Below are 24,344 nucleotides of genomic sequence, written 5' to 3'. Positions count from 1 at the left end.
TTCTTCATGCTGCATCGTCGGCATGAGTGGAGCTTTATAAACGTCTGTACTTACTGCGCCCCATAAGAAATCGTTTGTCCCCGTTCAAAAGAGATTGTGCGATGTCCTGCAGCAAACCTTTGACTTTTTGAAAAGAGGAATTTATTCTGCTTCCTGTGCGTGCAGTAGTTACAAAGTTGAACGCCTTTACACGATCTGCTGCAGTTTTCAGTGGGCGGGCTTTGTCAAATGGCTTGGAAAAACGCACTGTGTTTCGGCTCGGGAAACATCATGAGCAGTGTCCTGCATGTTTTCTGTGTATAGCTGTCTTTTAACGCATACAGAATTCATTCGAAATCATTGATTTCTCCAATTAACAAGGGTCCCTTAAAGGATGAGTCAAAGTAACGTCTAATCGGATTAGTTTCCTTAGAGCTGGTTCAGAGTTTGCTCAAGAGTTTACCTTTCACAGATGCGCAAAGAAGAATGTTGGGGGTGCACGCTTCAAGGCGCCTTACAGCTGTAGGGAGTGATTCGAGACGATTCATGGCGTGTGCTCGTTCCCATATATCGTACGACCCGGGATGCAGTGCTAGGATGACGTACAATACCGCTTGGGCACGTAACGGCGTTATATGCAAGTGCAGGACGTGAGGGTTTTCGTTTGTTTGTTTTGTTTTGCTCTGCTTTGCTTTGTTTTGCTTTCCATCGCGTTGGTAAGAGCGTAAATAAAAAGGCGATTCCTGCATCTACCACTAATGTAAGAGCTATTTCAAGTGCGACGTGGTGCGGCTTTTCAAATGCTTGTGGGCATTTCTCTGTTGTTGATTCTTTTTTTGTGTGTAACAAAGTGGCATTTTCATGTCCGGACGGGGAGACTTTATCATTCCGACATGAAGCCACCCTTAAGTCCTCTGAGGCGTGTCTGTCTGCAAGGCTTGTATTTTGGAAATGTTTTTTTGAAACGGAGAACGACTTTGAAATAGGCTTCCGCCGGCGCCTCGCGATCCAGGTAAGATTGTAGCAAGAACGCAGCTGCGGTGGGGCTTGCTGTAGTCGTGGCTGAGTTGTTAAGGCGATGGACTAGAAATCCATTGGGGTCTCCCCGCACAGGTTCCAATCCTGCCGACTACGTTGTCCGCCTTCAGTCGGTGTGTTTCGGCACAAGCAAAGAAGCGCGCCTCTTTGCTGTTCCTGGTGGTTTTAAAACGCCCAATCGCTTGTACCCGCTGCCTTGGAAATAAGTTCTTCAGCGTCCGCAAATGGCATTTTGCAGCTGGAAGCATATGTCGACGCGTTTTGCACAGAGCACCAAAAAAGCGTCTTTTTTGAAGGCCCAGGCACTGAGCATTGGTGGTTCAGTGGTAGAATTCTCGCCTGCCACGCGGGAGGCTCGGGTTCGATTCCCGGCCAATGCAGTGGCTTTTGCAGCGAGCGGCTCCATCACTTGCATCCCCTTGCAACTCGCAACTGAAAACCCACTGAAGCTAAGCAGGTGTGAGCCAGGTCAGTACCTGGATGAGGATGAGCTACAGGGAAAAACAAAGCTTCCAGCTGGAAGCGGTGTTAATGGTGCCGGCGGGGGGGCGCTCACCCTGAGGTCTGTGCGGGTCCCAATGCCCCAGTATAGTGACGGAGATGCTGTGTTGTAAAAGGGCGCTGTCTTTTGGATGAGATGTAAAACCGAGGTCACAGCGCTCTGTGGTCATTCAAAATGACCACCAAAACCTTTGACAAAAGCTCTTGGTAATTGATGGTCTTCAATAATGTTTCTCCTTTAGGTACATTTTAAATCAGCTGAAAAATGCTGTGAAATGGGGGGGCACTTCAGGCCAGTGTAGGATTTGGGTTACAAGAACCATGAAACTGCACGAGAAAGCCCGTACACTGAATTACACGGCTTTCTATTCAAAGGAGGACAAAAGAAATTCCCTGAGTTTGATTTTTTGCAGCACAGAGAGGAGCACTGTCGTGAGGCCGGTTAGCTCAGTTGGTTAGAGCGTGGTGCTAATAACGCCAAGGTCGCGGGTTTGAGCCCTGTACGGGCCAGGTCTAGGTCCAGGTCCCTGTTTGTGAAACAGGCAAATGACTGTCTCAGGGGCCCATTCCTCATTCTCAAGACACATGTATGCACTATGTACACCGTGCATTGAGCAATAGGGACTGAGTACACCACAGGTAAGGTTAGAAGTCATTCTGAGGTGCCACATGTGAGGGATACAGCTAGGCATCCGAAATGTAGGGTTTGAGACCCTTCAGGAGTACTGCATCCTCTGAGACAGACCCTGTTAAACAAATGATCATTTCTTTCGGCATTAGGGACTAAATATACTAAACATATGATGCTAAAATGTTATTTTCACATATATTAATGTAATAAATGATTGCTTATGCTTTATAAACAAATCTAATTCAAATAAAAGCTTAAGTTTTGTATTTATCTTGTACCATAGAACATGATTTTCTTTGTATTTCAAGCCCACAAAGTGTCCAAATGACGCACTACATGATATAAGGAAGATTATCACATGCATATCGGTATTATCTTTCTTATGAAAATGCATTCCTTTCATTACCTTTTACTTTTTAAAATGAACTCAAATTGAGTATAATGTAATAATTTAAGTAGAATAGATTCTAATAATATAATGATCCAGTGTTTTGCACTACTTCACTGCTTCACTGCTCTATGCCATCTGGAAATAAATCCTCAGACTGCTTACTGCCCTGGGCATGTACCAATAAATTAAAGGAGCACATCTGTTTATCACTGCGTTGAAGCAGGAGACACACAGTCTCTGCAAACACATCCTAGATACAGTGTTCCAGCACCTTTGACCTCATCCAGAACGTATCATTTCTTGAAAGGGATTGCTGTCCGAATGCACATCTGAATCCCAAACAGAATCTCTAGTAAAATACGATCATTTGTGAAACAGGCAAATGACTGTCTCAGGGGCCCATTCCTCATTGTCAGACACATGTATGGAATGCTTTCACCGTGCATTGAGCAATAGGGATTAAAAACACCGCAGGTAAGGTTAGATGTCATGTTCTATGATCATTTCTTTCAGCATTAGGGACTAAATATACTAAACGTATGATGCTAAAATGTTATTTTCACATATATTAATGTAATAAATGATTGCTTATGCTTTATAAACAAATCTAATTAAAATAAAAGCTTAAGTTTTGTATTTATCTTGTACCATAGAACATGATTTGCTTTGTATTTCAAGCCCACAAAGTGTCCAAATGTTCTATGATCATTTCTTTCATCATTAGGGACTAAATATACCAAACGTATGATGCTAAAATCCTGAAAAAAGGATGTGCTCCATCTCGTCAGTAGATTGGATTCCAAAACTGATTTGGGTCAATATACATTACCTTTGAAATTAAAGTACAGTCTACTGTAGGGAACCATCAACTTAGAAAGCATTGGCCTTCCCTGGGGGTCAGGTAGGTGCAAAAGATAAACCTTTATCCTATCTTTATCTTAAGATAAGTGGCCAAGCAGTATTTTTCCAAGTTTCACCAAGCACATCATGTTGCCATAGTAGACAAAGTTCTATAAAATGTTAAATAACTTTTAAAAAAAGTATCTTGGTCTTACAGTACTGTACAAGGTGAATTAAACTGTCCCTGGTAATAAAAAGTAATTAGAAGCATCTCAGAAACTTTATCTCTAGAAACATTAGCTGTTTTATATCATGTAATTTAGTGTGATGTTGTCAGAATTCAAGGACATTATCACACACAGAAATTGGTTCAGTTAAATCTAAAAAACACAGCTAAACATGGGTTTAAATGTAACAGAAGTCTCACCTCTTGTCAAAAGATTTAATTCAAGAAGCGATGTAATAAATGATTGCTTATGCTTTATAAAGAAGCTTAAGTTTTGTATTTATCTTGTACCATAGAACATGATTTTCTTTGTATTTGAAGCCCACAAAGTGTCCAAATGATGCACTACATGGTATAAGGAAGATTATCACATGCATGTCGGTATTATCTTTCTTATGAAAATGCATTCCTTTCATTACCTTTTACTTTTTAAAATGAACTCAAATTGTGTATAATGTAATAATTTAAGTAGAATAGATTCAGGTAGGAAATATAGAGTCATGATGTTTATGGCTGACATCATTTCACATGGGTGAATTTTAAGCTAAGAAATAAAAACATTTACAATGAAGATACCATTGCTTAATTTTAAATGCCTTTAAAAAATAAATACCTCCTGAGAATAATTTGCCACTCCCAGATCCTTGATAAGGTACTGTTTGAATCCAATCAGGAGAGGAGCATCCAGGGAGTGCTTTCTATAGAGTCCAGCTTGGGCCACTCTCTTCCGGCCTGCTGATACTTTTTAACTACTCAGGGCCTGTAAGGATATAAAACACCGGTTTAAACATTTTATACCTATAAGACAAATTAGAATTTTAGTAAAAAATAGATACATCTGAAAAATAAAAAAGTCTTACTGCTGATAGAGTTCTTCAGAGCTCACATCTTCCCCTTCCTTATCCGCTTCTGTTTCAGTTTCTAGAGCAGCCTCTGGCATCTCTTCCTCCTGGACAGCGGCCTCTTGCTCAGGGCCGCTGGAATGCAGGTAGATTCTTTTCAACATGCTTTTACATAATATGTTGTAACAATGATTTCAAAAAGAAACTACAGAAGCCTTACACATACACGCCCTCTTCAAGTGAGCAGGAAGCTGATCAAGAGTATTCAGGTACATCTTGCACACCAGGGGAATCCGCGCGGGTTTCCTTTGAAAATAAATAATACCATCTGTGTATAGAAACAAGACTGATTTCTTAAATTATCCTTAATTTTCTCTCTCATAGTTTGAGCATAATGATTTTATTGCATTTATATAAAATGCAATAAATAAATAATGGTTTCATAAAAAAGTGAACACTTACTTGGTCTCAGTCACAGACTTTCCAATAGAAGCCATTGTGGAGTTCAGCAACTGCAGGTCCTAGAAGTGGGGAAAGAATTTTAAAAGAGAAATTGAATTACAATACAGAAGGAATGGCTGAGGGTTCACTGAAATATATAAATATACAAATTCCAAAGACTGAGTCCATATAGAAACAACTACCTTTCATTTTCAGTATAAGAAAAAAAAAACATTATCTTCCAAAGCATCATAAAATTGTCCCTTCTTCCAGACTCTACTTCTCTCTTGTAGTAGTATAGCAGACCTTTCCAGGTGAGCAGATCACAGAGTCCGAAATGAGCTTCCTCCATCAAGCAAAGTACCTGAACATGACTCTGTCATCATAAAAGCGCCCCTGTAATAAAGAAATTAAATCCGAAATCAAGAGGGCAGTTGCCTACTGAAATACAAGAAGTCATCAATTTTAACCTAGCAACACATTAAAGGCTGCATCTATACAAGTACGATTCTAGAAATGCTCACCAGATTACGTTTTAAGAAGGAACTGCGCCTCAGGTTCCGCCGAGATCTTAACTCGGATGGCAGGATTCAGAGTCCGGAGTGCGGACTGATGGCGCACGGAGGGTCCATATACTGTGGATCCCTCAGTGATCTTCCGCGTATTCAAACCGCCAGCGTGTGACTCCCCTGTCCCCGTAACCTCATTGCTCTGCTCTCTCCTCTGTGCAGCTGAGCCCGACTCACGGTAAAATGGAAAAAAATATGCCCTCGACGTGAGATTTATTCTGGAGCGAGCCAGTGTTGCGCATAGCTGCCTTCAAAGCAGTTAACCCAGGTTCGATTCCCGGCCAACGCAGTTGCGAATGTTTTCAAATGCTGTCATGAGCCTTGGATTGTGACTAGCAAAGCGAAGCCTTTTCAAAGAGCTAAAGCACTGCAAAACGGAATTGAAGGAGAATCTTACAGGGGATTCTGAGCAGTGTCTGCATACATGCAGTCAGATAAAGGTGCTGAAAGCTTGAGCTACTCTCAATGTCATGCTGCCCTTCCCCGGAGTAAATCTGTTACATTGAAAGAATGCTTCTGGCAGGTTCAAAAAGGGACCCTTGTTAATTGGAGAAATCAATGATTTCGAATGAATTCTGTATGCGTTAAAAGACAGCTATACACAGAAAACATGCAGGACACTGCTCATGATGTTTCCCGAGCCGAAACACAGTGCGTTTTTCCAAGCCATTTGACAAAGCCCACCCACTGAAAACTGCAGCAGATCATGTAAAGACGTTCAACTTTGTAACTACTGCACGCACAGGAAGCAGAATAAATTCCTCTTTTCAAACTGTCAAAGGTTTGCTTTGCGAACGCTGCAGGACATCGCACAATCTCTTTTGAATGGGGACAAACGATTTCTTATGGGGCGCAGTAAGTACAGACGTTTAAAATGCTCCACTCATGCCGACGATGCAGCATGAAGAAGCGCAACCTAACGTTTGACAGACAAAAGCCAGGCGCCGCTATGAGCAATATGAAATCATACTGACAGCACACGGCGTTTCGCGCTGACACAAAAGTAATCTCGACAGACGCTGTTCTCTGCATAAAGCTGAAAGAGCTAAAGAGCGTTTCTGTTGACACGTAACAAGCTCGTTTCTTTCTACCATGATATCACCGTGACCAAATCTGTCTTTAAACACCTTGCTCAGTCTCTGACGAGACTGTCAAAAATTGCTTTCGCCGATTGTATTGCAAACCGGCGGAAGCGGGGTATTGGGAAAAGTTTTCAACTAGCAATAATCGCGCCTCGGCTAAACCTCACAGGCTACGATACTGCCACTGCGCAAAGCTGACGGTTGCCAGGCAACCGCGGGGATCCTATGGAAATCGTTATCGATCGTCTCATGGCATGTCGTTGCTATAACGCTTCATATTTGTCGTCTTCTTCTTCTTCTAGCTTGAGGTTTTGAAGAATTTCATGACAGACAAGGGCTCCGTTGGGAACAAAGGGCGTTGTGAGAAAACCGTTGCTTATTTTCAGCAGCAGAGATACAACCCTTTAAATACAAGATGACAGAACAATGACGAAGGGCATGCCGGGAGGAACTCATGCACTACAGAGGAAAGGGGGCGGGCACGTACAGTTCACATTCAAGCCACAAGTACTCTTCTTGGATGTTGCACAAACAAATCCTAACGTCTTGAAAGCATTGCAGCATGTTTGTGTCCCACTTCCCGTGGCTGCGGGACGACTGACACGAACGGACAAACACAATCTGTGGCGTTTAGCGTGACATAGTCTTGCAGGCATCGTGCTGTCTCACTGCAATATTATACCGCTGGAGGAAACAGTCCATCTGGCCATGAAACTCATTTGAACGTCTAGCTACAGCAACTAACAATATCATGATTTATTCAGGATGTGTGGAATCAGCACGTCCCGGAGACAGCTTCCGAAATCGTGAGCATTCTCTGGTGGTAGGGGCGTTCAAGATGGCGCTCAGGTGGGAGGTAAAGTTTAGTGGTTGGGGAGGTTTTTTGGGGTTTTCATGACCTGAATGTTAATTTTTGCTTTTTTTGACTACAGAAAAATAAGGACTTAACACTAGTTGTTTAAACTTCAGTTATAATTGAAAGAAAAAACGATTTTTTTTTAGGTTTAAAAAGTCCGATATGAGTAACACTGGGAAAAGAAAAGAGAGTGCTGGGTCTTCGAAGGAGAACTCTAAGATACCTCAATCGTATATGTATAGCACTACAAAAAAATCGATGGCAACTAAAGGGAAAAGTGAAGCAGCTGCAGGGGCAGCAACAGGGCGGAGGCGCCGCGCGCCCGGCCGACGTGTTGGACCGGTGCGCTTTACGTGCTGAAATAAACACGCGAAAGCCCCGAAATGTTTCCAGAGTGCTGTGCACTGGAGGTTTTTGTCTGGTGAAGACTTGCCTGGTGCTCCTCCGTGCAGATTGTTTGTCCTCCTCCAGTGCGGGACGAGCCAACACAAGGGAGCGCATTCGCCAACATCCAGGCACGCAATGCGATTTGGAAAGCAGCTCCTTTCCAAAGAGTTGCACACGAACGATCCTTCAGTCCCGCTCGGGGGGCACGGAACCCCCGCCACACATAGCTTCAAGTAGCGAGTCAGGCGCCAGGGCTTTCGCTTACGGCCACACCACCCTTAACACGCCTGATCTCGTCTGATCTTGGAAGCTAAGCAGCGTAAGGCCTGGTTAGTACTTGGATGGGAGACTGCCTGGGAATACCAGGTGCTGTAAGCTTTTGCTCTCCCGGCCAGCAGGGGTCGCCGTTGGTGCCGTAGGCTTTGGGAGGAAAACCTGCAGGATGGAAAGGTGATCTATAGCCTCATCTCTAGAGATGTTTTGTTGCTGTGGCATGTGTGTGACCCATATTCAAAAAAAAAAACCCGTCTGTAAAACGAATATCGAAGCTGCCTCTAAATCTGCAAATGAAGATGAGTCGATAAACCACTCGTTTTTCGTATAACTAGACATATATTCATTTGTTACCGATTTCATTCATTGAGCACGGATACAATAGAGGTACAGCCATTCACTGTTTGACATGTCTGCACTGGTACAGAACCGAGCAATCAGAAAACGGGTGAAACTGTCTTTAGACTCAGCATACAGTACCGAGGCCCCCCATGACCAAATAAAGGCTAACCTCGATAATCAGCCTAAAGAACGCAGACTACAGCAAAACGACTGACTTTGAAAAGGGAATGAACGTCCGGAAAGAGTAGTGGAACTAGCTTGAGATGCTTCTCCGGACCCCTAACTAAAAGCCAGCGAGAACCAGCAGCGGCGTCCACTCCTGTCGAACCGGGATCCTTCCGCAGCCACGCAGCTCGTGGTGTCCTAACCCTCCTGTATCTGATTTTGGACCAAGCACATCAGGGGAGAGCGCGAACGCAGTCCCCCACTACCAGAAATTATGCAGTCGAGATTCCCACATTTGGGGAATTCGCAGGGGTCAGCACAGCCGGAGTGCAATGGCCAAGCCTCGCCCTGGGTGAACCTCCTTCTTGATCAAGGTATCTCCCCTGCCAGGTAAGTATGAGTTAAACAGGCCCCTGCAAGCGGCCCGCACCCACAGCACAAATCGCGCAGCCTAGGCCACCTCCTCGCCCCGCACGCCACCGCCTCCTGCTGGGCCCACTCTTTCACACACTCACACGCCACACTAACACTCAAAAGTGTGGGCAAAACGAGAAAACGAGCGCGCCGTTTCCTACACATCTGCAGTCGCCGTTGCGCATTCGCAGCATGTCCCGGGATGCAATTCGGCCTCATTTGCATAACTCCAGACCGGCAGATCGCCACGCAAGCTCGCGACGTGCGCCTGCCACACACCGAACAAACCTTTTCAGCAATTTCCCAAAAAACGGGCCTGCTCGCCTGCCCACAAGGCTCCGTCTCTTACCTGCTCTCCAGAGCCTGCTGCCTTCTGTGCTTTTCTCTCGGCACCGCTGCAGTGCACACAACTCCTGCAGCGGGAGGGGGGGAGAAAGTTCCCGCGCTCCGCCGCAGGGAAGGCTCGCTCCGTGCGCACACGTCCTTTCGATGCCAGTCCAACAAGTGCTCCGCATTAGCTGCGTCGGGGCTCCGGCGTGTCGCACCTCACCTCACCTCGCACTGCCCCCTCCTTGAATGTCTGCCGCTGGGCATGCCCCGCTCTCCTCCGCCTTATCTTATCGCGTGTGAGCACCGACAATGGCCACAATGCCGGGGAATGGCACCTGTAAAGTGTTAATTGGTGCACAGGAACAGCCCGTCTCGTCTCGGGGGGGCAGGCTTCAGAGACAATACAGCAAACACAGCGGGGCGGGGGAAGAAGACGACACCACACATGCGGGTACATTCAGCTCCGGCGGGAACGAGACATTTGTCGGTCTTTTCAAGTGCCGAGAGCCGAGCAATCCTTCACTTGTATCGTTTCTCCCCGGTGACTAGATCTGGCCCTGCGACTCTCGACTGGGCTCACCCCCGGGGCAGCCCAGCAGGTGTGAGCCTGGCCGGCACCCGGGTGGGAGATTCCACCCCGGAAAAGCTCCGGTTGCTGCTGCTCCTGCAAGAGGTGTGACTGGGACCAGTAGGGAGCGCTCACCCTGCGGGCTGTGTGGCTCTCTTACGCCCCAGCCTCCTGATGGCGACACTCTGCTGCACAAACAGGCGCCGTCCTTCGGGGGAGGCGTCAAACCGAGGTCCCGACCCTCCTTGGCCATTAGGAAACCCCAGGGCGTCTCTCAAAAAGAGACGCCAGGGTTGTCCCTCTGGTGTTAGTGCTCCCCTTTACCCATCAGTCGGGGTCTCCTCCTAATCCCCGTCTCACCTGTAACAATCAATGACGAGGCCCCCCTGTCCGTGAGATTTAGTACTCGCGCAAGAGACCGGGGGCAGAGCGCGAACGCGGTCCCCCGCCCCCCACAAAGTGCGCGCTCCGGACTAATGACTGAACGAGCCTGGTGAATACTCATCACGTGGCACAATGAGAGCGTGCAGTCAGCTGTCCAAGGCAGCAACCTCATTGCTCGTTCAAAAGAACACGTACTGAAAACTCATCACCACTATGTCGTAAATGAGCACCGCGATCGCTTGTTGTCATGCGTCCTTACTTGGGAAATGCAGAAGCAAAAACTGCCCTCTCTCAGCCACCGAAACGTGTGCGGCTCGCCTTGCACTCTCTGCGCCTCGCATATTTATGGAGCTGTCTGCTCTTCTTTCTGTTGAAGTACGCAAGTTACGGGGCGTACTGCACACTATGATGTGCTCAATGACAGCTTTCAAAATTTGAAAACTATGAGCTTCATTGCTCAAGTCGAACGAATGTGGTTGTTACGCAATTGATGATCAAACGCACATATTCTAACGATGCGTGAGAGTATGTTCTAAAGGTCCCTGGCTCGATCCCGGGTTTCGGCATTTTGTTTCATCGCGCCCTTTGTTTCTCTCTCCAGCGCCCTCTGCCTAAAGTGACGCGTCCCTTTCTCAGCCCGAAACGCAAGCGAGACACCAGCAACAGTCCCTACAGGTTTCCGTAGTGTAGCGGCTATCACGTTTGCCTAACACGCGAAAGGTCCCCGGTTCGAGACTGGGTGCAAACAGCTTCTTCTTGCACGCTCCTGCACTTCACAGAGGTCTTGAACCACCAGTCATTTGTTCCCAATGTATTTCCGGTGCCTTCATGCACTCTTGTACCAAACACATGTTTTTTCTGTACCTGGAGCCGATCATTTGCAATTGGGCTGTGCCGACAGACCAAGACGAGCTCTGTCGGCTCAAAAGCAGCGCAACACCTGCGAGAACAACAGAAAGATTAGCATCCAGCGGGGGCTTCTTAGTGAGCCCAAGATCTAATCAAGAATCGACTCCAGAAACAGGGCTTGGCGCATTGTTCCATACTCCGACCACTCTTGGTGTAAACAGGTCCCTCCTGGTCTCTGCATGAAATGCACTTTCCTGCGTTTGCTTTGGTGTAACTGGCTTCCCATGCATGGGCGAATGTGAAGAAGATCCTTAGTAAGTCATTGAAGAAACCCGAGAAGAGGTCGGAGTGGTCTCTGTCGTTCATCAACGATCCAGTCAGGCAGTACTCCTCTGTAAAGCGCCGTTCGTTCACATCAATTGGCTTTTTTTTGCCTTCATTCGTGCAAGTAGTAAAAGCAGACGCCCCTATTCTGCCGTGACCCGGATTCGAACCGGGGTTGTTGCGGCCACAACGCAAAGTACTGACCACTATACGATCACGGCGAGTTACCGATACACACGTGGCAGGGCGGAAAAGGCTGTGCTCTCTTCGTGTGACATAATTCGGGAAAGTCCTGACGTTGCATTTCAACTGAGCCCCAGTATACATCGACCCTTCGACACTCTGAGTGACAACTCTCTTGCGTGTTTTCTCATATTTATGTAGTTTGCTTGCATGATGCCCGGAACAGCAGGGTTGTGCACTCCCATATGGTCTAGCGGTTAGGATTCCTGGTTTTCACCCAGGCGGCCCGGGTTCGACTCCCGGTATGGGAACGTGTCAATTTTGCCTCCTGCTTTCCAAAAGATCAGCACTGTGTACGAAGGAGCCGCATTAAAACTACTCAACGTGCAAAACGTGCGAGAAGAGGGGGCGCTTGTTTCCAGCCGAAACTTCTCGCGTGTGAGACGAGCTGACCATCGCTGCAGGAGGTGGGAGGGTCACTCTGGTAGACAGGGCTGACCTTCAGCAATAGGATTTATACTCTCCAAGATGATATTTGCACTTTCTGGAGAGGCGATTTTCTCCACTTCAGTAGCCCGATTTCGTCGATTGCGTGGAGAGGGCTGTAGAATGTGGCGCCGTCTTTCCTGCTCCGTCCATGACAGGCATGCTGGTCTCTGGAGAGAGAGCATGGTCCATCAGCGCACCCCAATAAAGGCACTGGAAGCAGCTGAATCGCAGTGGCGAAGCTCAGCGCTCGGCCGCTGGGCACATCTGACCACAGTTTCCGTAGTGTAGTGGTTATCACGTTCGCCTCACACGCGAAAGATCCCTGGATCGAAACCGGGCGGAAACAGACCAGACTTCTTCTGTCGCCACGCACAAAAGGGGATTGGGGATTCGCCTAGTGCTGTGATCGAACAGACCCACTCACCTCTTAGTGTGGCGGGATCTGCACAGTGCATGTCGCAGCGCATCCTGCTTTCACTTCAATGCGCGTCCTGATGTACCCCGGTCTCCCGCGTGACAGGTGGGGACAGGTGACAGGTCCACGTGACAGGTCCTATACTAACGAGGAAGACATCACTCTCTCCGACCCCCGGCATCGTGTCCCGACCCACCGTGCTGGAAGCCGACTCGTGCTGTGATTCCTTTACGGAGCAGAAATGACATCCGAGGAGCCGAGAGATCATTTCAGCATTTCGCGTCTGAACGGAAAACACAAACGACCAACTCGGAATGACTTGCTTTGGACGCTTTTTTTAAAGCGTTCTTTGTGCACGACAACTGCGCCGCCTAGCAGATACAAATGGGTTGTACAACTTTGAAGTAGCAAATGGAAGAGGGCTAAGCCTCCTCTCTTTTAGCCCAGGTTCGATCTGTCTCCCAGAATCACCAGGGCGCACGCACACACACACACCCGTGCCGTTGAAGTACTCTGCTTCATTTCTAAGGGCAACTCAACATTCACTCCTACCCCGAGTGCAGAAAAGACAGCGTCTGCAGCAACAGCAGCTCAGGTCTCTGCACAGGAGCTAAGCTGCCCCCATCTCCTCTGCTCTGCGGCTCCTACGGAGTGGAGTCCTGCCTGGAGCTGTGTTTGCAGGCGGCGGCTCCCCGCACCCTGTCTGTGCGTCGTGTCCAAGAGCTCCTGGGAGGAAGAGAGAGCCCTCCGACTCGGGGGCTTTTCCACGGTCTGTGTGAGGAGGGGCGGGTGTGTCCAGCAGCTTATCGAGCGGAAGCCTGGGGCGGCGGAGAGCTGTGATCGTGCAGACCTTGAGGTGTCACCTCTTTGTCTGCTTTCCCGCCCTCCCTCCGCCCAAGCTCTGCTCCAAAGTAGCCCGGCAACCCCTCACACCTGCACGTGTCACAACCTAAGGTGTGGTCATGAGACACCCATGGGGTGTTGTTCTGTTCTTGCTAATTGTTTCCTGCCCGTCGCAGGCAGGAGTCCATGCGAGGAAGATGCGCTGGACAGAGCTCAGAGGGCGCACCTGGGTGGCTTTCCTTCTGAGTGACGTTCCTGCAACACTCTCACGCTACTCTTGGTGCACTCATGCCGCAACACAGGAAGGCTGGAGCAGGTGGCTGTGGGCTCTGTGCACCGCCGAAAATAGCTCAGCTGGGAGAGCGTTAGACTGAAGATCTAAAGATCCCGGGTTTCGGTGTTTTGTTTCATCGCGCCCTTTGTTCCTCTCTCCAGCGCCCCCTGCCTAAAGTGACGCGTCCCTTTCTCAGCCCGAAACGCAAGCGAGACACCAGCAGCAGTCCCTGCAGGTTTCCGTGGTGTAGCGGCTATCACGTTCGCCTAACACGCGAAAGGTCCCCGGTTCGAGACCGGGCGGAAACAGCCTCGTTTTGCACGCTCCTGTACTTCACAGAGGTATTGAGCGACCGGTCATTTGTTCCCAATGTATTTCCGGTGCCTTCATGCACTCTTGTACCAAACGCACGTTCCTTCTGTATGCGGAGCCGATCATTTGCAATTGGGCTGTGCCGACAGATCAGGACGAGCTCTGTCGGCTCAAAAGCAGCGCAGGACCTGCAAGAACAACAGAAAGATTAGCATCCAGCGGGGGCTTCTTAGTGAGCCCAAGATCTCATCAAGAATCGGCTCCAGCAACAGGGCTGGGCGCATTGTTCCATTCTCCGACCACTCTCGGTGTAAACAAGTACCTCCTGGTCTCTGCTTGAATTGCACTTTCCTGCGTTTGCTTTGGTGTAACTGGCTTCCCCTGCATGGGCGAATGTGAAGAAGATCCTTAGTAAGTCATTGAAGAAACCCGAGAAGAGGTCGGAGTGGTCTCTGTCGTTCATCAACGATCCAGTCAGGCAGTACTCCTCTGTAAAGCGCCGTTCGTTCACATCAATTGGCTTTTTTTTGCCTTCATTCGTGCAAGTAGTAAAAGCAGACGCCCCTATTCTGCCGTGACCCGGATTCGAACCGGGGTTGTTGCGGCCACAACGCAAAGTACTGACCACTATACGATCACGGCGAGTTACCGATACACACGTGGCAGGGCGGAAAAGGCTGTGCTCTCTTCGTGTGACATAATTCGGGAAAGTCCTGACGTTGCATTTCAACTGAGCCCCAGTATACATCGACCCTTCGACACTCTGAGTGACAACTCTCTTGCGTGTTTTCTCATATTTATGTAGTTTGCTTGCATGATGCCCGGAACAGCAGGGTTGTGCACTCCCATATGGTCTAGCGGTTAGGATTCCTGGTTTTCACCCAGGCGGCCCGGGTTCGACTCCCGGTATGGGAACGTGTCACTTTTGCCTCCTGCTTTCCAAAAGATCAGCACTGTGTACGAAGGAGCCGCATTAAAACTACTCAACGTGCAAAACGTGCGAAAAGAGGGGGCGCTTGTTTCCAGCCGAAACTTCTCGCGTGTGAGACGAGCTGACCATCGCTGCAGGAGGTGGGAGGGTCACTCTGGTAGACAGGGCTGACCTTCGGCAATAGGATTTATACTCTCCAAGATGATATTTGCACTTTCTGGAGAGGCGATTTTCTCCACTTCAGTAGCCCGATTTCGTCGATTGCGTGGAGAGGGCTGTAGAATGTGGCGCCGTCTTTCCTGCTCCATCCATGACAGGCGTGCTGGTCTCTGGAGAGAGAGCACGGTCCATCAGCGCACCCCAATAAAGGCACTGGAAGCAGCTGAATCGCATTGGCGAAGCTCAGCGCTGGGCCGCTGGGCACATCTGACCACAGTTTCCGTAGTGTAGTGGTTATCACGTTCGCCTCACACGCGAAAGATCCCCGGATCGAAACCGGGCGGAAACAGACCAGACTTCTTCTGTCGTCACGCACAAAAGGGGATTGGGGATTCGCCTAGTGCTGTGATCGAACAGACCCACTCACCTCTTAGTGTGGCGGGATCTGCACAGTGCATGTCGCAGCGCATCCTGCTTTCACTTCAATGCGCGTCCTGATGTACCCCGGTCTCCCGCGTGACAGGTGGGGACAGGTGACAGGTCCTGTACTAACGAGGAAGACATCGCTCTCCGACCCCCGGCATTGTATCCCGACCCACCGTGCTGGAAGCCGACTCGTGCTGTGATTCCTTTACGGAGCAGAAATGACAACCGAGGAGCCAAGAGATCATTTCAGCATTTCGCGTCTGAACGGAAAACACAAACGACCAACTCGGAATGACTTGCCTTTGACGCTTATATACCTCTTAGTGTGGCAGGATCTGCACAGTGCATGTCGCAGCGCTCCCTGCTTTCACTTCAATGTGCTTCCTGATGTCGAGTCGTGTGCCGTGCGGAGGCTCTGAAAGCGAGAGCAATGAAAAGGTGCACGACACTGTGAAATAAACATAAATAAACGCATATATAACGTCGAAAACACATCTAACACTAGGAGTATACAGCACTCTGCACAGTGTACGAAGTAAATTATTTTCGCAGTAATTAATTATATTTACTATATTTATTATACACGTGTAAATTAATTACTGCGAAAATAATTTACTTCGTACACTGTGCAGAATCCCGTATACTCCTAGTGTTAGATGTGTTTTCGACGTTATATATGCATTTATTAATGTCGTCGATTTTACGGTTGCAATTCGACGTTGATTATACGTCGAGGCGACGTATATATACGTATAGCCGTATTTTCGCCGTGAATATACGTATATTCGACGAATCAATGCCCACAGCTTGGCATACAAGGGTTTTGCGGAGGGGTCTTGCCACCTGCCTGAAAAAAAAACAGTAAAATGTTTGAGTGCCTATAGAGTTTCTATTTTTATTTTCTTGAGAAAAGTTGATACCATTTCCTGGAAACCCCGTCCCCCATCAGTGCGCGGTGCCCGGGGAAAAATCTGTAGGGGGGCGTCTGAAATTCTGAGCGGGGGTGATATTTCGGTTGAAACGGAGCTGTACGGTGCAGCTACCCAAATGAAATCTCGCAGCTATGCCATTAATTAGTGCTTTATGATAGAAGATATCGACTAGCAATCTGGTATTTGCGATGAAGTTCAGTTTCACATTTTTCGTCACTCTCACTGGAGAGTATTGCCTGGAGCGAAAAGTACCATAAGCGTTCATTTTTGCAGCTACATGGACGTTCTGAATCGTTAAGAAAAAATGTTGTAAAACCAACAGAAAGCACAGACTGCTATAACTAGTCCTAGTTATATAACGATTTTAAGTATAATGATAAACTACTGCAAGGAATCGGTCCACCTGAGCAAACAGGATCGTAATGTTGACACTCAATAACGACACTGATATGTGCAGTTCCTGGACGGATAGCCCTCCTGCCCATCAAACAGACTGAGTGACTGTTCGTGTCATTTAGTGTTGTCTGACCATTGACAAAGTACAACTATTTTTTTAGGGCGCAAATTAAGTTAGGTAAATCTTTTTGCCCAAAACTGAAGGGGCAACATTCCCCCCTCCCCCCGTGATGCCAGGCCTGTCCCCATCCTATTCCATAATGTCATTATATATAATACCATACAACAGTGACCGATCCTTACTAACTACATGCGTTAAAATTGCACATCAGCTCATAGCAGGGGGCACATAGCCGCGATGTATTATCAATGTTATATTTCAACCATAATATCGACAACATTAATAAACGCATACGTTGAGAAAATATCGAACCCAGCATATTTTCCGGTTATATACCACAATGCATTGCTAGTATTCGTTGGTCACAATTTTGGACACGTTTTTCAAACGTAGAAGTATATCCGCAAATATCTCAGCAATCCTCTTTTGACGAGTAAGTATGAACAATAATAATACTATCTGAATACATACAGATCTTTCTTAATATTATTTTGATTAAAATAGTACGTGAATAAGCAAAAAATGGCACATAAAATAGTGTGAATGGGGAAGATGACACAAAATCGTTTTGCCGTTTCTCTATTCTTATTCTATGTTGTACTTTCAAACTTTGGGTACTCTTTAATTAGGACAGACTTTATTGCTCAACTGCTATGATGCAAGCCAAATTTTATACATTTATTTCAGTTTTGAGCTTAGTAAACCGTTCACTTTTTAGATTATACTAAAGAAGATATTCATCATCATTTATTTGGGAAGTAATATTATATAATTTTCTCCTAGCTGCGGTGCTGAAGTCCCACCCTACATCAACAGAAAAAGAAATAAAGGAGCATGCAATGTGTTACTTGAAGAATGCATATGAAAGACAGGGGGCCAGGAGATCTGGACACTGAAAATAATAGGTTTTTGGTTCTAACTGTTAGGACAATTAGACAGGGTTTGCAAATAGTGGAAAAAAATCATCTTAACTTCCATTGTAATATTTTTTTTTCTTGGAAATATAGAAGTTGTACATTTTAAAATGTATATTTGAATCAAAATGTGGTTTTGAGTTAGTGTGTTAATGTAATTAGTTTTGTGTTTGTCATTACTATACTGTATATTGCCATGTTACCAGAATTTGTAGCTGAAGTTTAAGACTAGTTGTGTTTTTTATGATTATTGCCCATATGTTGATTGTTGATTGATTGTATACAATGTATAATTTGAAATACATATGTTTCAGGTGTGAATGTGTATTTTCAGAATACATTTCTAAATCTAATCATTGGCTTGGTTTACTTGTTTCTACACCTATAAAATCTATCTTTGATGTATAATAGACCTCTACCCATATACGTATAATAGACCTCTAACCATATACGTATAATAGACCTCTAAAGTTATCCGTATAATAGACCTCTAACCATATACGTATAACAGACCTCTAACCATATACGTATAATAGACCTCTAAAGTTATACGTATAATAGACCTCTAACCATATACGTATAATAGACCTCTAAAGTTATGCGTATAATAGACCTCTAACCATATACGTATAATAGACCTCTAAAGTTATCCGTATAATAGACCTCTAACCATATATGTATAACAGACCTCTAACCATATACGTATAATAGACCTCTAAAGTTATACGTATAATAGACCTCTAACCATATACGTATAATAGACCTCTAAAGTTATACGTATAATAGACCTCTAACCATATACGTATAATAGTCCTCTAAAGTTATCCGTATAATAGACCTCTAAAGTTATCCGGAACTCCAACCATATATGTATAATAGTCCTCTAAATTTATCCGTATAATAGAACTCCAACCATTTATGTATAATGAACGTCTAAACATAGACGTATAATTGACGTATAACTTTAGACGTATATTAGAATTTCATTCTAGACGAATTGTAGACCACATTTAGACGTATAAGGTATGCGTTTAATAGACGTTTATTATACGTCTTTTGCCCACTGGGTGGGCTCCAGATGCACATGGAAGCAATCAAGTGTTTCATCCGAGCTGTTTCAAAGACTGCCCAAGAGCTTTCCTTTCACAGAGGCGCAACGATTAATGATGGGGGTGCACCCTTCAATGCGCCTTACGACTCTAGGGAGTGATTGAGACGAATCGTAGCGTGTGCTCATTTCTCTCTATTCCCCGTGTTGCAGTGGTAGGATGACGTAAATTACTGCTTCGACACGTAACGCCATTATAATCACGTGCAGGAGCTGAGGGTTTTAGTTTTGTTTCGTTTTCCATGGCGTTCGTAAGCGCGCAAATCAAAGGCAAGTCCTGCGTCTAACACGAACGTAAATGCTTTTGAAAGTGCAGTGTGGTGCAGCTTGTAAAATCCTTGTCCACATTTGTGGTTTGTTGATGTTTGTTCTGTCTGCCAAAGTTGCATTTTGACATCCGGACGGGGGGACTTTATCATTTGAACGTGAAGCCAGCCTTAAACCCTCTGAGGTGTGTCTGTCTGCCGGCACGTATCTTGTGAAAGGTATTTTTTTTTAACGGAGAGCAACTTTAAAAAGGTATCCGCAGCCACCTCGCAGTCCGTGTTTGATTATAGGAGGAATACGGCGGTGGGGGGCTCGCTTTTGTCGTGGTCGAGTGGTTAAGGCGATGGGCTCGAAATGCGTTGGGGACTCCCCGCGCAGGTTCGAAACCTGCCGACTCCGGCGTCTGCCGCATGTCGCCTTGTGCCTGCGCGGCAGAGGCGAAGTGCCGCTTCTCCTTTCCTGGTACTATAACAACGCGAAATCGCTTGGACCTGCTGCCATGGACATCAATTCTTCAGATAACCACACACTTTTCCTTCGCACCTCTGGTGCTCTGCTTATGCCTTTGAAAACCTAATGAATAAAGCTGAAAGAACCGACACGATATGTAGGTGCTGGTAAAGCACGCAGTAAAGAACTGTTAACAGCAAGGGTTTCAGTGGGTTAACTGAGGAGAAGGTGTGATCGCTAATTGTTGACTTTTTATTTGGTGTTAGAAACACTCTTACTGTGCATGACGTGCAACAAATGTAGCCACAGAAATTGCATCACGCTTTCATGTATGCTATTGCAAACACCAACGTTCCCTAGATAGAAAACCGAAATAGCCGTGGGTTTGCTTGCTGGTCTGAAGGATCTCTCTTCGAATCTCTATCATTTGTCAATGGAAGTAAAAGGCGCTGCAATCTGATACGTTCAGAATCAAACCCGCAGCTGTTGTTCGACTTTATTTCTTGACTAATTACAACTGAGTGTCGCATGAGCAGTTACATAAACTTGTCTGGTATATTTGAACACAAATGCCGTTCTTCAATTAAAACTAACAGTACATTGTCAGGGACATTCAGTTCTATACAAACAAGAGACAGACGAGAATATTTCTACCGTTCATGTGGACTACGTGTTGACTTACTGATCGGAATAATTGAAAGGTTCGGGCTCATAGCCGATGCAGTGCGTGCTAATTAGAACAGCAACGCTGAGCTCTCAGCACCGTACTGAGCCCAGGTGTTTTTCTAAAGCTGTCAGGTGCAGTTCATTTACATGAAGGAAATCTCTTACTGGGTACGATTACAATGCAGTAAGTAGCACAGACTACGTAGGGAGTTGCCCGATGCGTTTAAAAACGACCCGAGCCAGGCAGGCGTCAAACCTGCAATCTTCTGATCCGTAGTCAGACGTGTTATCCATTGCGCCACTGGCCCTGGTGTGACACTGCAGGACTGTAACCCAGTGAGATCAGCACTGCAACTAGTAAAATATTACCCCCGGTCCATTTTTTTCCAAAAGTGAGAAACACCTGTTTTCTACATTTTGTCTGTTTTAAAACCATATCTCTTTAAACCAAACCAAGACTTTGTCTTTTGCACTGATATTCTGATTCATTTCGATTTCAAAGAAAAAAAAAACATTATCTTCCAAAGCATCATAAAATTGTCGATTCTTCCAGACTCTACTTCTCTCTTGTAGTAGTACAGCAGACCTTTCCAGGTGAGCAGATCACAGAGTCCGAAATGAGCTTCCTCCATCAAGCAAAGTACCTGAACATGACTCTGTCATCATAAAAGCGCCCCTGTAATAAAGAAATTAAATCCGAAATCAAGAGGGCAGTTGCCTACTGAAGTTCAAGAAGTCATCAATTTTAACCTAGCAACACATTAAAGGCTGCATCTATACAAGTACGATTCTAGAAATGCTCACCAGATTACGTTTTAAGAAGGAACTGCGCCTCAGGTTCCGCCAAGATCTTAACTCGGATGGCAGGATTCAGAGTCTGGAGTGTGGACTGATGGCGCACGGAGGGTCCATATACTGTGGATCCCTCAGTTTTCTTCCGCGTGTTTAAACCGCCAGCGTGTGACTCCCCTGTCCCCGTGACCTCATTGCTCTGCTCTCGCCTCTGTGCAGCTGAGCCCGACTCATGGTAAAGTGGAAAAAAATATGCCCTCAACGTGGGATTTACTCTGGATCGAGGATAGATGTCACCTTTTTATCGTTGAACAGGATGTATGTGATGTGGCGACTAGGTTCAATTTTGTATCCTTTTAAAAGATTAAGGACTGGGGTGAGCGTGATTTACCACCCTTTCAGCTAAGAACCCGACATGAGCACCGTTTAGGCTGCATAGACTCGGTCGTCTAACATTGCTGACTTCTTTTTTTTTGCCAGCCGCTAGCGCTGATTAGCAATGTTTGTATTTCATGTTTTGCAAGTTGCATCCATTTTAAGAAAAACAAGTCGTGTTAAAGACAGGAAATGAATACTTGCATTTAATTAAGTCTAGCTGTAGGCGGTTGTCTGTAAGGACCAGTTCTGTTCGAGAAGACAGAACAAAGAAGGCACCACTGGGATTCGGACTCAGGATCTCCTGTTTAAGAGACAAGCGCTTTAGCCAACTAAGCCACGGCGCCCCGGGAAGGGTGTCCTTTTGCAGCCATTTGGACACACCACTCAGACACATCTGCATTCGGTGTGTGCTCCGCCTGCTCGCTGAGCAAGTTGCCACCTTTACATACAATAGCAACATCGACACCAAGAGAAAGGATGACAAATGGCTTTTATCTGGAACTTTTCATGTCCAAGGAGCTCAATGTGCTTTCTGTGTACAACAGGGCCACTGAACTCCACACTGGCCACTGAAGCACAGCAGTGGCTTGCTGGCTTGACATCTCCCAAGGAAAATGTTGAAATCGCATGTGGAACAGGAAAAGGACCCTCGAGTACGAGGGAAAAAAAAGAAAAAGATCATTTGGAGCGCGCCAACCCATGTCTGGACAGCCCAGTTTCATCGACGAGGTGGCCGAGTGGTTAAGGCGATGGACTGCTAATCCATTGTGCTCTGCACGCATGGGTTCAAATCCCATCCTCGTCGCTCTCTATGTTTGACGTTGGCCCTCCTTTTGTTTGCTCCAGTACTAGAGCCTTACATTTTCTAGCGGTGGCTGAACATGGTATAGTAGGCTAACGTTGGTATCGACCAGTGGCAGTAACAGTATTTACGTGCCGCTGCTGCCAAGTGGCTCTGGGTTGAGACCGCGTTTTCACTTACTTGCAGCACAAACGGAGAAAGCGATTTTTGACAGTCTCTCGTGAGACTGCGCTAGGTGTTTAGGGATATACTGAGGGATCCACAGTATGTGGACCCTCCGTGCGCCATCAGTCCGCACTCCGGACTGAGAAGAAGACAGGCTGAAGAGTGACCCCAACAACTTTCACTCTCTCTGAGACAAAGCAATAGTCAATTCTGGAGCTGCTATTCCTCCCTGACCATGTATATCCTGCTGTTGTGGGATATATACATCTATATGTGTCTGAGAGTTTAAAGTCTTGAACTAAGTTTTGCAGGGCCAGTGAGCTGGAATCCAATTTTATCGGAGAGCTAGACTGCCTGTCTGTGTGCTCTAAGATACAATTAAAATCCCCTCCCACTATCACTTCTGTGCTACATAACAATAGGGGGGAGAGTGCCTTGAGTAGCTCCACCCTTCCTCCCACGTCAGTAGGACAATACACATTGATTAGCCGCAGGTTAACGGTCCCCCATTCCACATCCACACACAGCAACCTGCCATCTATGACCCTCTGAATACTTTTCAATTTGAAAGCCCATCCTTTGAAAAGAATGGCCACGCCAGAGGCTCTGTTGTTATTGTCCCCTGACCAAACAGAAGGCCCTTTATCCCACCTATCTTCAAAGCTTTTATACCTTTCTTGATAGGCTATAGCACACTTCTGCAACATCAACACATCTCTCTCTCTCTGCTGGAGGTAATCAAAGACAGACTGGCATTTAACTCTGTCATTGATACCTCTGGTGTTAAGAGAAATTATGTTTAGAGCCATATTACATAAGAAAGTGGAACCAGTCTTTACAAAACACATTTCTCTTCGGTCTCACCTGTTACCTTCTTCTTTTTCTTTTTCTTCTTACCAATTTCCTGCCAGCCATCCTCTGAATGAGCCTTCATCAGGGTGGCAGCAGTAAAAGCATTCACGGAGTCCATTTCAAGGAAGGGGGTAGAGGGAGGGGTGGAGGGGTTCCAGCTGTCCCCATCGCCATGCTCTCCTTCCTCCTCGCTCGGGGAGAAAACAGAGTCATTTTTCCTTTTCCTCAAGTCCAGCTCCTGGGAGCACTGAGGGGAAAGGGGTGCAGCCGATGCACCAGTCTCCTCTTCCCCCTCACCCACCAGCTGCTGCAGATCCTCCGTGATGGACTGGATGGAGGAGAGGAGGGCATCTGTAGCACTTGCAGAGTCTGAGAAAAGCAGCTCCGCTGAATCCTGGGTATCCTCGCTGGACCCGCTCCACCGGGGGGCCCCACACTGGCCCTCGTTCTGAGGAGCAGGAATGGGGGAGGGGTCCTCGCTGTTCTCGGGGGTTTTCAAACCCTCGTGCTTGTCTGGTGCAGTCTGCGGTTGTGGGGGCGTAGTGGATTTCTCTTCCACCGGGCCCAGAGCCACAGCAGGACTGATCCTGGCTGGAGGCTGAGACTCTTTGTCCAACAAGGGTTCTTTGTTTGACTTGTTGTTTGCTTTGGCTTTTCGGGCCGGTTTGGCTGAAACAAGCACTGCCTCATCCTTTCTCATTTTGAGTTAATTGGCGTAGGCGTGAGGGCAGTTCTTAAAAACGTGTCCTTCCGAGCCACATAAATTGCACTTTGGCAGCATTGAACAGTCAGAGGCTAAATGTCCCTGTTTGCCACAGGTCTTGCAGCATTTCACAGTGCAGGACGATGCCAGGTGTCCCACAGCACCACAGCGCCGACACACCTTTGGTTGTCCCACATAAAAAACATAGCCATTGCAGGCGCCCAGCCGGATTGTAGAGGGCAGGTGCCTTAAGCCTCCATTTACATTGTCCGGTAGCAAGCGAACCTCGAATTTCCTTGCTCCTGTTTTTATACCGTCAACATCTCTAACCTCA

The 24,344-nt window shown here is 46.7% G+C and overlaps 11 non-coding genes and 1 pseudogene across 11 annotated transcripts; 8 read left to right on the top strand and 4 right to left on the bottom strand.

Annotated features, from left to right (window-relative positions):
* The first annotated feature begins 1,326 nt into the window (after positions 1 to 1,326).
* On the top strand, positions 1,327 to 1,397 carry trnag-gcc (transfer RNA glycine (anticodon GCC)). The gene has a single exon. It is a non-coding gene; the product is annotated as a tRNA-Gly (tRNA).
* Positions 1,398 to 6,594: 5,197 nt separating this feature from the next.
* On the bottom strand, positions 6,595 to 6,736 carry LOC138233659 (U4 spliceosomal RNA). The gene has a single exon (XR_011187589.1). It is a non-coding gene; the product is annotated as a U4 spliceosomal RNA (small nuclear RNA).
* Positions 6,737 to 8,042: 1,306 nt separating this feature from the next.
* Positions 8,043 to 8,161, top strand: LOC138233746 (5S ribosomal RNA; annotated as a pseudogene).
* A 636-nt stretch (positions 8,162 to 8,797) lies between these two features.
* On the bottom strand, positions 8,798 to 8,961 carry LOC138233757 (U1 spliceosomal RNA). The gene has a single exon (XR_011187682.1). It is a non-coding gene; the product is annotated as a U1 spliceosomal RNA (small nuclear RNA).
* A 2,620-nt stretch (positions 8,962 to 11,581) lies between these two features.
* trnah-gug (transfer RNA histidin (anticodon GUG)) lies at positions 11,582 to 11,653 on the bottom strand. Its single transcript has one exon. It is a non-coding gene; the product is annotated as a tRNA-His (tRNA).
* A 201-nt stretch (positions 11,654 to 11,854) lies between these two features.
* On the top strand, positions 11,855 to 11,926 carry trnae-uuc (transfer RNA glutamic acid (anticodon UUC)). The gene has a single exon. It is a non-coding gene; the product is annotated as a tRNA-Glu (tRNA).
* Positions 11,927 to 12,377: 451 nt separating this feature from the next.
* Positions 12,378 to 12,450, top strand: trnav-cac (transfer RNA valine (anticodon CAC)). Its single transcript has one exon. It is a non-coding gene; the product is annotated as a tRNA-Val (tRNA).
* Positions 12,451 to 13,871: 1,421 nt separating this feature from the next.
* trnav-aac (transfer RNA valine (anticodon AAC)) lies at positions 13,872 to 13,944 on the top strand. The gene has a single exon. It is a non-coding gene; the product is annotated as a tRNA-Val (tRNA).
* A 574-nt stretch (positions 13,945 to 14,518) lies between these two features.
* trnah-gug (transfer RNA histidin (anticodon GUG)) lies at positions 14,519 to 14,590 on the bottom strand. Its single transcript has one exon. It is a non-coding gene; the product is annotated as a tRNA-His (tRNA).
* A 201-nt stretch (positions 14,591 to 14,791) lies between these two features.
* On the top strand, positions 14,792 to 14,863 carry trnae-uuc (transfer RNA glutamic acid (anticodon UUC)). The gene has a single exon. It is a non-coding gene; the product is annotated as a tRNA-Glu (tRNA).
* Positions 14,864 to 15,314: 451 nt separating this feature from the next.
* Positions 15,315 to 15,387, top strand: trnav-cac (transfer RNA valine (anticodon CAC)). Its single transcript has one exon. It is a non-coding gene; the product is annotated as a tRNA-Val (tRNA).
* Positions 15,388 to 22,211: 6,824 nt separating this feature from the next.
* trnas-gcu (transfer RNA serine (anticodon GCU)) lies at positions 22,212 to 22,293 on the top strand. Its single transcript has one exon. It is a non-coding gene; the product is annotated as a tRNA-Ser (tRNA).
* The last annotated feature ends 2,051 nt before the right edge of the window (positions 22,294 to 24,344 follow it).

This window comes from Lepisosteus oculatus, unplaced genomic scaffold, assembly GCF_040954835.1.
Source record: "Lepisosteus oculatus isolate fLepOcu1 unplaced genomic scaffold, fLepOcu1.hap2 HAP2_SCAFFOLD_70, whole genome shotgun sequence".
NCBI classification, from domain to species: domain Eukaryota; kingdom Metazoa; phylum Chordata; class Actinopteri; order Semionotiformes; family Lepisosteidae; genus Lepisosteus; species Lepisosteus oculatus.
The sequence above is the reverse complement of the archived record's forward strand: the minus strand, read 5'-3'. Positions and strand labels throughout refer to the sequence as shown.